The sequence below is a fragment of the Anas platyrhynchos genome, chromosome 24 (assembly GCF_047663525.1).
Source record: "Anas platyrhynchos isolate ZD024472 breed Pekin duck chromosome 24, IASCAAS_PekinDuck_T2T, whole genome shotgun sequence".
In the NCBI taxonomy this organism is placed as follows: Eukaryota; Metazoa; Chordata; class Aves; order Anseriformes; family Anatidae; genus Anas; species Anas platyrhynchos.
The window spans coordinates 6,587,977-6,600,845 of record NC_092610.1 but is presented as its reverse complement, the minus strand read 5'-3'; positions in this window follow the sequence as shown (position 1 = coordinate 6,600,845).

Sequence of the window (12,869 nt, the reverse complement as noted above, 5' to 3'; positions counted from 1 at the left end):
CTACCCACAGGAGACTGCACCACCTGCAGGGCCATGCATGCCATGCTCTGTGTGCTGCCTGGAGCATCACGCACCACATGCAGCATCCCGTGCTGCCTCTGTGATGTGTACCTCTTATTCTGTGCACCGCCTGCAGTGCCATGGACTGTCTTTACTGTGCACTGCGTGCCCTGAGCGTCGCTTGCAGCCCTGTGCTCCAGCTGTGTCGTGCAGCACCTGCAGCACCAGGCACAACACTTCTGTACCATGCCTTAGCTGGCACCATCCTGGTTGTGAACCACCCTGCAGCACATGCACTGCCTGCACCATGCACTGTCCCGTGTCTGTCACCCTGTGTGCCATGTGCTGCCTGAAGCACTGGCATGGCTCTGCTCCGTGTGCCGCCCTGCATCAGGTACCTGCATCATCACTGCCTGCATCAGGCACTGCCTGCAGCTCCGTGCAGCACTCTGCACCGTGTGCTGCCTGCACCATCCATTGCCTGCAGCGGCGTGCTGAGCTCTGAACCATGCCCCCCTTTCCATGCCATGCCCTGCTTTGCCCTGCTTTTGCCCTTTGCTCCCTGCATTTGGGTGCTCAGCCCTCCTGTTCTGCTGGAGGTGTTCTGCAGGGAGCTGGGATCCTTGGGTGCAGGGGCATTTTGGCACAAGCATGGGCTGCAAGGAAAACACCATCTCTGCATCTTGATTTGCAAATCAAGAATCATGACCTGGAGGCGTTGGGAGTGAAGAGCTTCACCTTTTTCCTGAAAAGCTGGTATCTGTCAGAAAATACTGGATATCAGCCCTCCTGTGCTTTGTGCTGGCACTGGTGGCCAGGCTGGGTGCTGCTGAAGCACTGCTGAATGAGAGCCCTGGTGCTGGCACACATCAGCCCAGTGGGAGCAGGAGGCTGTGCTCTGCCCCGGGGCCCTGGGTGCCTTTTAAGACCAGCTCCCTCGTTAGGCTGTGTAATTACAGCATCCTACTGCTTCTGTGAGCATGCGACCCACAGGCCATGAGTACAGCTGCGTAATGTCATCTGATCTAATTCACAGAGCCCAGGCCCACTGCCTTTGGTAGCAAATGGGTCTGGGGAGGGAGTGCCAGGCTGCATCCCGTGTCCCAGGGGCAGCCGAGGGCAGCGTGATGCGAGGGGCGCTTCGAGGCATCCGAGGTCCTCCCCCAGCTCTGTGATTATCCTGAGCTCCTCTGAGCCTTTGAGAAATGCAGCCAAAGACTTTCCCCCTCAGCAGGAACTGGCTTTCCTGAGCTCACGGGGAGCTGGGCATGCTAATTTGCCTCTCCCAGAAAGTTAATTGAATTGCAGATATGCACTGATGTTAGAGGATTCCGGAAATAAGCTAGAAAAGGGTTTCCTGGCAATGTGCTACAGGATTTTCTTTGTTAACATTTCGTAGGGAACCAACTGTAACTCAGACATCCCTGCAATTGGCTTCACTGCTTATTGCCGTGTCACCAACCGTGCAGCGGGCGTGGGAGCTGCGGGGTGCAAGCATGGAGCCTCGCAGCCGGGGCTGGCCTGCAGGAGGAAGGAGGCCGGGCAGTGCCTGCACCTTAAGCTCCTGCTCTTGTTCTCCAATTATTTGGCAAAATAAGCCTATTGGAGAGGAAGTGAGGGTGCCCTGGTGTGAAGGAAGCACAACCCCACCAGCGTGTGGCAGCTCAGGGCAGGGACCGTCCCCTGCTGGCGGGTGCAGAGCTGGGGAGGTGAAATGTTTTCTGAGAGCTGCAAATTGAGCGTGGCAAGAGATATGAGAGCTTGTCTGAGCGCTGAGGAGACAACCTGGGGGAATTTTAGCAAGAGAGGAGCAACAAGCCCGTCAAATATCCTAGACAAAGTGATCTACAGTTGTGTAAGCTCGTACCAGGATGCTGAAGGCAGGTGGGAAAGATATCTATGAGGCAGAACTGAGATACAGTGACGCATGGGACAACTGCAGTGAGACACGCGAGTCTAAAAGATGAAAGAAACGCGGTACTCGAGAGAGAGAGAAAGAGAGAGGGGAAAACAGGCACAAGATGGAAGCCTCATAGGTGCCAGGTGCTGTGGTTCTTCATCTGCTTTCCAAGGTGGGGACATGGCTTGGAAGCACAGCGGCTCTCACAAAGGCTCCCCTGGCAGCCTGTTGCAGGAGGAGGTCAAAGAGCCTGGAGAATCTCAGGTTTTTATGTTTCCATTTTGAAGATACTGGAAATAAAGAGGAGAATTTTGGGGTCTTGCTTTTATCTGCTTCAGTGTGCTGTGTTTCAGTGGCAAGGCACAGAATGGGGAAAAGGAGGAGAAAATGCTTAGAAGGGAAAGGGAAAACAATGTATGAAACACTGGGTAGGAAAACCCCGTGTGTTTTCAAACCAATTGAATTAGTGGTATCAAAGTTTTAAAAAGGATTGCTATTTTCCCTTACAGCTAAAGCATCCTTCAAAGGCCTGGCCTTGCCCTCTTAGTCCCAGTGAAGGAAAGGCAGACGGAAGCGGGTGGAGAGCAGACAGAGGGGACGTGGGGGTGCAGGGCTGGGTAAGGGGACAGCCGTGTCCGGCTGTGCCCGCCTGGTGCCCGGCCTCGGGGTTCAGGGGTGGTCCAAGGGATGCTGAGGGCTCAATGCCATGCCCTGTCCCGCTGTGCAGGTGGCCACACATGGTGGGACAGCGCCGGCCCGGGGCTGCCCTCACTGCGGCACCCAGGACACAGCCCTGCCATGGGCGATGCCACCAGGCACCCGGAGGCAAGGAGAGGCTGTGGGGTGCTGTGGTCAGCCTGAGCCCTCCGCGGGGCAGCAGCTGGCTCTGCCCCCCCCATCACAGCAGCACCGCGGGGTGTTCGTGGGCCTCTGCTCCCCTGTGCCAGGTGCCCGGGTAGGGGCCAGGGGCTGCACAGATGTGGGGCTTCTGGAAGCCAGAAGGGTCTGTGCTCTTTGGGTCTGGAGTGTGATGAAGCATTCCAGGGCACTTTTTGGGCATAAACAGAGCACAATGGTTTGGCAGCTCTGGTAGAGGCAGCAAGGCTCCAAGGCTCTTGTGACAGTCGCTGCCACCCCCCCCCCAGCTCCAAAGCACACAGCTGGGACCAGCCCTGGCAGCGCACTGACACCCAGGCGGGTGCTGACCTGGCACAACTGGGTGCTGTAAAACCTAACCCCAGCGAGGTCATCCCATGCCTGTCCTTACCGGTGCCAGCGCCCCAGGCCCCTTGGTGCTGCGTGGCGGTGGCAGAGCCCGTGCAGACAGCGGGGTTCACCCGGAGCCCCCCAGACCCTGCACTGACCACACTGTGCTCAGGTGCGCCAGCTCCCGTGGCTGCAGCGGTGCCACGCTTGCTGACCTTGTTTCACCAGGTGCTTTCTTTTAATCTTGGAGGAAATAAAAACCCAACTTGCTGTTTTCCTGCATTATTCAAGGTGCGCTCCATCCCTTTCATGTCTGAGGTAGCTTTTCTTAAAGCTGCGTTTTCCCTTAGCTCTGTTTTAGTCCCCTTGGCTCCTTGGTGCCCGTGCTCCTCCCTGGCCAGGCACGCCGAGCAGCAGCGATGGCCTCGTGCTGCTGCTGCTGGTGAGAGCTGGGCTCTGGTGGGCCTCCGCCTCCCTCCTCAGGTGCAACAGCCTGGGGAGGGGGCTGTGCTGGCTGTCAGGGCTGTGTGAAGCTGAGGCTGGTTTTGACTGCAGAGCCTAGGACACGGCCATATTAAAAGCCAGGGAAAAGAAAGGGTTTGGAAGGCTTATTCTGACACGAGGATAAGGTTGTTTTTTAGGAAACAAAGCAGGTTTGTTTGAGTCTTTGGTGCTGGCTGATTTTCAGTGCCCAAGAGAGGGAAACTGAGGCAGCATGAGGATTTGAGCAGATCCCTGCTATCCTGCCCATCAGTCCCACCAGGTGCCAAGGCTCTCTGGAGCCACTCCAAGCTCTGAGCAGTGCTGTTGCTTCTTGATTTGCACATTTTATGGCAGAAAGGCTGGCTGGGACATCCAGAATGGACACCTGTGTGTAAATGCCCCTGCTACTGCAGCCCATGCCAACAGCAGCATCCACACACTGCCTCGAGGGCAGGCTGTCCTTCGGGGTACATGAACGAGGGCTTTTGGGGCTGCCAGAGCCTGCTGTGCACCACAGCCCTGCCCTTGAGAGCTCCTGTGTGGGACTGGGTGAGGGGTCTGATCCTTCCTCTGGCCATCCATGGGGGCCTCTTCCCCTGCAGCGCTCACCCGCAAGGTGAGATGTCTCCAAGTTGCACACGCTTGATCGTGGCACAAATTATTTGTGACCATTGTTGGAAAGTGTTGTTCATGGGAGAAGAGCAAACGGCTTCTCCTCCCCAGTGCAGGCATTTTTACAGCCAGCTGAAACCACAAGAAACATGGACAGGAATTCAGGCTGTTGGAGGTGGAAAGAGAAACAGCTTCCAAGAGCTGATACAAAAAAAAAAAAAAAAAGCTTGCAATGTCTGTTCTTTCAGAACCAGAAGAAGGACTAACTGCCATGCCAGCTTTGTCTTTCATTACTCACTGCATGGCGGAGGGGACAGGGCAGGAGGAAGACTGACAGACAGACAGACGGACAGACAGACTGACCTCTGCGACGTGCGGCAGGGACCCGGGGTCAGTGCCCACAGCGCGCCTTGGCTGCCCGGGAGGGGAGGGCTGCAGCCAGCCCCGGCTCTGCAAACCTCGTTGGAGATCATGGAAAGCTTTCTCTGAACTGGAGCAGCAGAACCTGAGCTGGCTCAGGCTCCATCCTCAACTTCAAGCACCGCTGGGGGGTAAACCTGCACCCTGCTAGCCCCAAGCTGGAGGGCACCTCTGTGCCCAGATGAGTGCCCCCCCCCCCCCCACTTCAGGTTAATTGGGTGTAGGAGATCGATAGGATCTGCTTTATAGCTGCTACCATCCTGATGCATATAATTAAACCATCAGCAGTTTAAGAAACTGCTGCAGCTAATGCCAGAGACCACTGACATCCATTTTTTTGTATGTTCGTAACTGTCTGAAACATCCAGCTGAGATTCCCATGTGCTGCCTGTGCCAGAGGATGAGCTGTTTTGGAAAAACCAAAGGAAAATTACCATGATACTTCTGAGGCTACAAGGAGGGAGGTATTATTTCCCCACTGTTTATAAACAACTTTTTGTGCTTTAAACAAAACAAAACAAAAAATAATTCAGCTCCACAGCTGGAAAAGCACATGGGGGGATGATGGAGGTCATCAGTGATGCCACCTTCTCTGCAGGGCCATGGATAGCTTGGCACCAGGGCGCTTCGTGGGCTGTGCTGAGGGGCTCAGCATGGCCAGGGGCTTGGTTCTCCCAGCAGCTCTGCAGCTCTGCACTGACACCTGGAGTTCACCCTTTGGGTAGGTGACAGCTGTGAAATCGGAAGGCCCTGAGAAACCAGGGCCATGGAGGTGGCACGGTGACCTGTGCCTGGGGAAGGTGAGCGCAGTGCCCCTGTGCAGCCAGGACACCAATGGAAAGCTGGGAGCTTGCAGAAATGGTCCCTGAGAGGGTGCACAGCCACGGGGCTGCAAGTCCGGTATGGCACAGAGCTGCTCCCGCTGTGCTGGAGATGTGTTTCTAAGATGTGCTGCAATTACAGCCTGGAGAACTGTGTTTTCCTGATGGGCAAAAAAGGTTCCTCTCTCGATTGGTTTCCTGAAATACGAGAGCGGCTCAGGCAGCGTTTGGGGCTCTGCGGCTCCTGCCAAGCTGCTGAAACTCCTGGCAGCGACCTGCGGGATGCTCTGCCTGTCTCCAGCTCCACCGAGCCGGCGCTGGGAGCCCGGGCTCCTCTGCTGCCCAGCGCTTGCCAGGCTGGCAGATGGGCACCCGCGGCTTCCAGGCTCGCTGCGTCCTCAGCAGCTTGCCACGCGGGCTGCTGCAGAGCGGGGATTGCCAAACTGCTCCACAGCTCGCCAGCCGCACCGCCGGGCTGGCAGGAACCTCCTGCCCCTCGCTGCCCGCCTGCCAGGCTGCCGTGCCCAAACCCCAGGGAGCCCTGGCCCAAGGCTGTGGTGCCCTGGAGGGGTGCTCAGCAGCTGGGACCACCAGGACCCCCACGCCTGCCTGGCTGGCAGCTGTACAGCAGGATGGCAGCGAGTGCTGGGAGCCCCATCAGTGAAATCCCATCTGTGGCACTCAGTGCCTGGTGGCTCCTGGCTCTCTCCCTGTTCTCCATGCCACCGAGGCAGGGACGCTGCTGTCCTCTTCCAGAGGAGCCCCCCAGGGAGGGAGCATGGGGAGGGGGTTTGGGAGGCTCTGCGGCTCTGTGCCAAGCTCCCAATGGGTGCCCTGTCTCCTCCAGAGCTCTCCCATCACCGTGGCTGGGAGCATGGCCCCCGCATTCATCCTCTGGTTGCATGAGGGTTCTCCAGGCTCCCCCGCCTGCTGTGCCTCTGGGCTCCAGCAGCAGGGACAGGCCTGGTCTGAGGCTGCTCGAGGAGATTAATGGGTCTCTTTCCACGCACACCCTCGCCCCCGAAAGCACGGGGGCCGAAAGTCTGCCAGGCAATTACATCCAGGAACATAAGCAAGTTATTGAAAAGCTTTGCTGGCAGAAACATCAGGATCTAATTTCAGCGTGAGTGAAAATATTATTCTCCAGTGTGAGGGGAGAAGTGATGAAAGAACAAGAGGCTTTTTGAGATGAGCCGGGAACACCAAGTTACACCAGGACAAAGGTTGAGCAGCAATTTCCCAAAGCCCAAACTTCCTGCAAAAGAAGTTTCAGTTGTGATTAAACCATTTCCAGGAGCTTCCCTCTGGTCCAGGGTATGATTTGTGGTCCCAAGAAACTGCAGAGGGCCTTAGCCAAGGTTGGAGCAGGCGCTGGTTGTGTCTGGGAACTTGCAGGGTTTGAGGGGCTGGGGCTGTGGTTTTGGGTAGGCGCTGTGGGTACAGCCTCATCTGCTGGAGGTTCAGGAGGGAGAGCGGTGTGTGCCCCCTGCCCTGGGGAGGGCACAGCCCTGCCTTCACCCACTGCAGGGGGCTTCTCATCCTCCCCTGTGCCCACACACGAGCCGCTGCAGGCGCGTGGCTGCCGTCCCCGTCTGGGCTGCACGGCAGACGTCGTGTCCTGCCACACGGCGGGCCCCTTCCCAGCACTGATCCTCTCTGGCGCTCCCGGCCGCCGGTACAATGCCGCCTTTCAAAGCCCCGTGCCCAGGAGAGCGGGGAAGATCACACACATCGCGGGGAAAGGCTGGGGGTGCGCAGAAGGACGTTTGTCTCCCTGAGCTAGGCTTTGGTTGCTCACGAGCTGCCTGCCTTTCATGTGCTTTCAAAGGCAGCACTGATGTCTGGAGACGCAGCTCTTTCAAATTACAGAACTTCTCTGGCTGCCTTCACTGTGCTGAGAGCTGCAACGCCGGGCAGAGCTGCAGGGGGAGAGGTGCTCAGATGGAGGCACACGCCACGGCCAGCCACGCACGCACAGGCGGGCGCTCGGCGACAAGAGCGCTCACACAGCGCGGCTCTGAGCAGGGGCTGGAGCCAGAGGTCTCCAGAGGTTGCTTCCAGCGTCAGCCTTTCTGTGGTTCTGCCAATGGTTTGTGATTTGGCAGGAAAAAAAAAAAAAAAAAAAAAAAAAAAAAAAAACAACAAACTGGCAACACACAGAGCTCAGCTCGGGCTCTTGTTGTGGTGTCAGCCTGCGTGGGGACGCAGTGCGATGGGCTGAGCCTTCCCTGAGGCTGCCCTGGGCAGGACCCATGGTGCTGGTGTGGGGCTGTGCGGGCAGTGCCAGCCCAGCTGTCCTCCAGGGTACAAGGGTGGGGAAAGAGGGAAGCGAGTGTGGCTCACAGCACTTCTCTCCCATGCCCAGCACGTGGGACATCTACACCAAGACCTCCCCAGCACCTTGCATATGGTGTGCATGGTGCTGCTGGCGTGCAGAGCTGCAGTTCTGAGCCAAGAACAGAGGAGGTGAATATCCCAGGGATGCCCTGGGGATGATCCAAGCCTTTGCTGCCATTGTATTCTCCAGCCCCACAGCTGCTGCCCACCAGCCCCCCTGTGCCATCAGTGAGACCTAGAGAGAGCTGGGGACTGAGCTTGGCTCCCACCGAGCAGCCGCCAGAGGCAGCCAGGCTCTCCCTGGCTGGACCCAGTGCCTGTGCCATGGAGGATGCACGGGCAGGATGCAGCTGGTGCCAGCCCAGAATGGCAGAGGCCAACAGGGCTGCTCCCCCCACCCCACTGCTCTGGATCTGTGGGGCAGCAGCTGGGGGAGGCAAGATGTGGGCATAGGATCCCTCCTCCCTCTCCCCCCTTCCCAGCAGGTCACACGTCACAGGAGACAGCACAGGGTAAAAGAAGCACGTAGTGGGAGGATCATCCTTGGGCTGGGGTGCAGGGAAGAGACGTGCAAGTGCCCAAGCATGCTTGTACCAGGAGCCAGTAGCCCCTTCCCCTGGGGTGACATTTGGCGAAAAAACAGGGAGCCCAGTTCCTGCACTTTGGGTACTCTTCACCCCAGGATTTTATTTCTAAGAAGGCGAGAGGACTGGAGCCAGCAGTGGACACAGCAGGACAGAACCGGGGCTGTCCCGGGCAGCAGGGTGCTGGGCCCCCGTCTCGTGGCTATCAGCACCCAGGGGAGGTTTGGGGAGGGGAGGGCTTGGTGGCTCAGGTCACCTGCGCCTGCTGCCTCCTCCTGCCAGTCCAGCCCAGGCACCGGAGAGGTGGCCACTGGGAGGGGAGGGTGAACGAGAAACACTTGGCAGGGACAAGACATCTCCCCTTTCCCCCTCTCCGACTGCTCCCCCTGCCCTCCCACCCCTCTCGTGGCTGCACCCATCCACTTCACGTTTGCTCCTGAAGCTGGGGTCGTGGCAGCAGTGGGTGCTGGGCCATGCGGGAGGGGTGGCACCGACCCCCTGTAGCTGCCCTCAGCACCCTCTGCCCCTCGCTGGGCACGGGGCTGGGTGGGGGCAGTGGGAGCAAGGTGCGACCGGGGGGTGCCCAGGGGATGGGGCCCGGCCTGGGGGAGCCCAGGGGGATCCGCAGCCCCGGGGGCCAGCCCCTTCTCCCAGGCTCGTTCGTGCCCCAGGAACGTGGCTGGGGCCGGAGGGGGTCCCGCAGAGCCATGGGCGCTGGGGGTCCCCTGCCCCACGGCCGAGGGGGGGGACGGGGAGGCTGGAGGCTGCCGGGGGGGACGGGTCGGGACCGCGCCCCGGCCCCGGCTCCCCCCGAGCCCCCTCCGGCCCCCCCAGCTCCGGAGGTGCGGAACGGCCCCGTTTCCGTGGCAACCGAGCGGCTCCCGCCGGCGGCGGCGTCCCCAGCAGAGGGCAGTGGGCGCCCGTGGATGCGCCGCGGCCGGGGGGCGGCGGGGCTCGGCCGGGGGGGCTCGGCAGGGGGGGCTCGGCCGGGGGGGGACTCAGCTGGGGATGCTCAGCCGGGGGGGACAGCCCTCGCCCCCGGCCCTTTGCAGCCGGCGGTGGGAAGGGGCTCCGCGGTGGGTGCCCCCCTCCTGCCGGTGGGCGCGCACCCGGCTCGCCCGGGGCCGTTCTCCGCCGCCGGGGCCGGGGGCGGCCGGGGCTGAGCCGCCCCCTCCCGGCCTGCTGGACCGACTGCCCCTCGACCACCCGCAGTGAGACCCAGACCTCGAGCCCTGCTGCCCCCCGCGGGCCTTCCTTAAAGCCCCCTGTAGGGCGCTGGAGCGGTTATTTCAAGGGAAACGGGTTCAGCCTGAGCCTGGATGGCCGCCCTCTGCCCGGGGTGCTCGTTCCTGCTGGTTGTGCTCCCAGGGGGGCTGCTCGGGCCGTTGGAGCAGGGCCAGTTCCTCCCGTGGTGGGGCAAAGCCCCCTCTCAGCTCCCCGAATGCCTCTCCAGCCCCGTCCGCCTTGGCACTGAAGCCATCTGAACTGGTGCCAAATGCACATCACCACCATCAGTCACATCGCTAAGACAAGCCCTTTATTTACATATTTTATAGCATTAAACATGCACCGCAGCCCACACACCGCACCACAGGGGCTTTCTGTCCCCTCAGCAGCAACTCCTCAGCTTGGCACGGCCTCAGCTGGCTCTCCCCTGGGTGACCCATCCTCTCCAAAGGATCACCAGTGGGATCCCCCACCCTGGGTGCTACAAGGCTGCCCGATGAGTGGTGGATCCCGCTGCTCCCAGGGAGGCCTGCTTTGCTCTAACAGCAGAATGGCCAGAAGCTTTTCCTGCTTTTGGTCCTGAGCCTTTATATGATGCTGTGCTCAAACTTTCCACCTCTGCCTGCTTTGTCAGGACTGGCTGCATCATCTCCAGTCCCATCGGCTCCCAGTGCCTACGTCCTGGGATGGTGACGTGTTTGGGGGCACGGTGGAAGCTGGGGCATCTCTGCAGCACCTTGTCATCCATGGACATGGTCTGCCTGAATGGGGAAATTTGGTGATGGGTGTTTTATCCAGATCCTGTGTGCATTTGCAAGAGTCAGAGGGAAAGTGTGTACAGATTTCAGTCCTCATTTGAATGCAGATCAGCGCCCCAGCATTCCCAGGCTGAGAAGGAGTTTTCCCCGGTCCCTTGCATGGCTCTGTAGCCTCAGGCACACAAGCACAACAAGAAACATCTGTCCTTCTTTCATGCAATCAGTTTCAATCACTAATAATTATCTCTCCTCTTCCTTTTTCCTCCTCTGCTGGCTGCTGTCCTAGTGCAGCGTGGCACTGCTGGAGACCAGGTATCCACCTGCTCTGTGCCAGGGCTCGCGCAGCGCGGGCAGACCGTGCCCTGCTCCTTTCTCTGGCCAGGCTTGGCCAGGCTTGGCCAGGGCTCTGCCTCGCTTGCCAGACTCTGCAGTCCTGGGGATTTTGTTGAAAACCCCAGCTCTTCTTGGAAGTGATGGGAGGATCTCAGCTTTCCTTGCTGGATAAAAGCAGTGTTCTGATTCTATGATGGGGAAGAAAGCTGTGAATACAAACAGACAAAGCAAAGGCACCAACATCTTTCTTATCATAAGGCAATTTCCTGGTTTTGGGGGGCCTGGTCAGGGTAACGCATCCCTTAGAGCCACCGTTCATCTTCTCCCCTGGAGCAGGCAGGGAAGTGAGGATGGTTTCTTAACACTGCAAGAAAACACAACCCTCAAACGCATCATCCTTGCTGCTGAAGGGTTTGGGGTGAACGCCCTGCTGGCAGGGTCCCCCTGTTGCTTAGGGGCAAATTTGGGTGTCAGCAGACTGCGGGGAGCCAGCAGGGATGGGGCTCGTGCCCGGGGAGCAGCGGGCTCCGAAGTCCTGCAGCTGGGCTCCAGCCACGCGAGGCTGTGGTGCACAAGCGGCGGTGCAGCAGGGTGCTGTTGGTGTGGCTGGCGAGGCAAGGCATCGGGCTAGATCTGGGCTTGTTTTAAACACTGGCAACTGGTGAGCTCCTGGCTCCGAATACCTGTGAAGATGAGACATATATATATTTACACATCTGTCATTAACCTAAAAATACAATCAAGTGACAGATTACCTGCTGTGGGTTTTCATGGAAATTCAGGGGTCTGAGTGCTTGCAGAGAATAGAAAAAGACTGATCAGCCCTGCAGGTCTCCAGGGAGCTGCTCCATGCCCAGCCGGCACAGCACGGGGTGATGCTGCGAAATGGGTGTTGTGGAAGAAGCCATGAGGACGCCTACTCCATCCTTGGGCACTCAGCACTGAGAGCAGGACAGGGGTAGCATGCAGGTCTCTCACAACAGCTTTTGGAGCAGTTTTCCTGCTGCTGACGGGAGGAGCCCTGGGGACCCCTGTCCTCAGCACCTCCTCTTCTCCTGCAAATGGCTTTATACCCCACAGGGCTTCCCACAAAAGAGACAAGGGTCACCCAGTTTATGGGTTTCTGGGCCATGTAGGCTGACTTCTCACCACCTAAGTGGCCACAAGATGTCCTGGCAGCACAGCTCCCCAGGAGCTTCTCATGGTGGCAGGTGGTGAGATTTCAGTTTTTCTTTTCCATCCGCTGCCTCACTCCATTTGCAAGATGAGAACAGGCCCCACCACCTCCCTCCTGCTGTGACCCTTCAGGGGCTGTCATCCTCTGCAGGAGGGAGGCTGGCAGGGAGGAGGGGGCTTACCCCCAGCCCCTTTTCAGAGCTGCTCTCTGCCAGAGTGTACAGCGGTGTGTGGTTTTCCTTGAGCAGGTGAGTCAGTGACCACCCCTGAAATCATCACTTTTGGTCATTAGATTGGAGCATCTTGTCCGCTACAGGGAGGGGACGTGGCAGGGAGGTGCCCCCCATGTGCTCTGAGCTCCCTGGGGGCAGTGTTTGCCTGAGCACTTCCAGCACCATGCTGTATGCACGACGTCTGGGCGTCCCTCCGTGTCCATCAGCTCAGACGACCACCGGCATCGCTACAGACATTGCTCCTACCTCATCCGGGAGCTTCACCTCTTACTGGAAATTACGAGATGAGCAGATCATGAGCTGCAGTGGTGGCTGAAGGTGAAAGCTGCACAGAGATGTGGGGATCTCTGCCTTTTTCACTTACTGCAGGCTTTTATATCTGCAATTTTGCACTGGCATCCTGAGGGAAGGCCCCTGAGTCACACAGCATCCCTGCCCATCCCCCGAGATAACCCCCCACCCGACTGCTGTTGTGGTGGCCATGAGCCCTGCTGCAGTGTCTCTGGCTACATCCCTTGCACAGGGATGCAGGAGAACAGGCAGGAGCAACTCAGCCCTCCAGAGCCAGACCCACTCCCCAGCTCTTACACCCGTGCCCCTGTTGAGGACCCTCGGGACACTCAGCCTCACCCCTGGGGCTTGTCCCCAAAGTGGTGCCACACTGGAAGCCAACCGTGCAGCAAAGGGTGTCTTGTTTCACCTCAGGCACTGTCCTGGCCCTCTGAGACAGCCTACCTGCCCCTGGAGGTGGTGGGGACCCTCCACTGAGACATCTGACT